We start from the raw sequence: 1,189 nt of genomic DNA on the forward strand, positions 1-1,189 counted from the left end.
ATATACACACTCAGTGACCTGTCAGAACCCCCCGGATCAGAGCACCTGTTTGTGAGCAGTTGTGAACATGCGTGAATATACAAGATTTACTCTGAACTCAGTTGAACAAGAAGAATGTTTATTTGAGCTGCACCTGACAGAAGTTACACATTCAGCCTTACAGAAATTTCCATTTAACAAGATCAATATTAATAATCTGTCSTTATCACTTCCTGGACAGATTTTGATAAAACCTGGGTGTAATTAACTTCTGAAGTCTGTCCAGATCATAACGGCCATCACAGCCTCAGCAAACACAACTTATAACTCTACAAATTTTAAAGACAACAAGCTAAAATTTGATGCAATAAAGCTGAGACATTAACAATAGGGGTGTAATGATACATCAATCTATATCAATATATCAATTTGATTGGTTCATGATTCAGTTATATCGAGGCAAAATGAAAATATCGATCTATATCGTCATCATTTGCTCGATGTGAATCGATATATGCCCATCTAACACAGTCATTGTGTTAGATGGGCATATGATATTGCATTATATCAATCACAGGCATGTGAATTGAACTGAATCYAAATCATATTGTGACAGACTTTGTGATATCGAGCAATGTCGAATCGTCATCCAAACATATCGATGTAATATTGKATCGTGATAAAGCTGGTGATTTACWCCCCTAATKAACAACCCATTATTTCCCAGATAAGMATGCAAATTTTTGAATTTATTAACCGTCTTCTAATGGGAATATTCCTCCTCTGAAATATTCAACACTTTCTACCCCAGTTGTGTTGAGTAATATAATTAACAGCTTTGTTACCAACTGAGGACCTTCAATAAAACAGCCTGAAGCCACATTATGTCACCTTAAAGCCTCATAAAATCCCATCAGAACATTAATGCCAACATTAACGTCACTCAGTGTTAATTAATAATTAATGCCTTCAGATGAAGCTGACAACGATGTTGCGTCGTCCTCCTTTACTCTGCTGTGTGTTTGACATCTGAGGGTRATATCCATCCTGCCGCTAAAACGTACGCCACCCACGTGGAGTCTCATACATCATTACTGGGATAAAGAGCTTGACAACATCTGTGGCCATTTCCCTCATTTCCATCACACAGGCACACACACACACACACACACACACACACACACACACACACACACACACACACACACAC

Source organism: Austrofundulus limnaeus, unplaced genomic scaffold (assembly GCF_001266775.1).
Source record: "Austrofundulus limnaeus strain Quisiro unplaced genomic scaffold, Austrofundulus_limnaeus-1.0 Scaffold72, whole genome shotgun sequence".
NCBI lineage: Eukaryota > Metazoa > Chordata > Actinopteri > Cyprinodontiformes > Rivulidae > Austrofundulus > Austrofundulus limnaeus.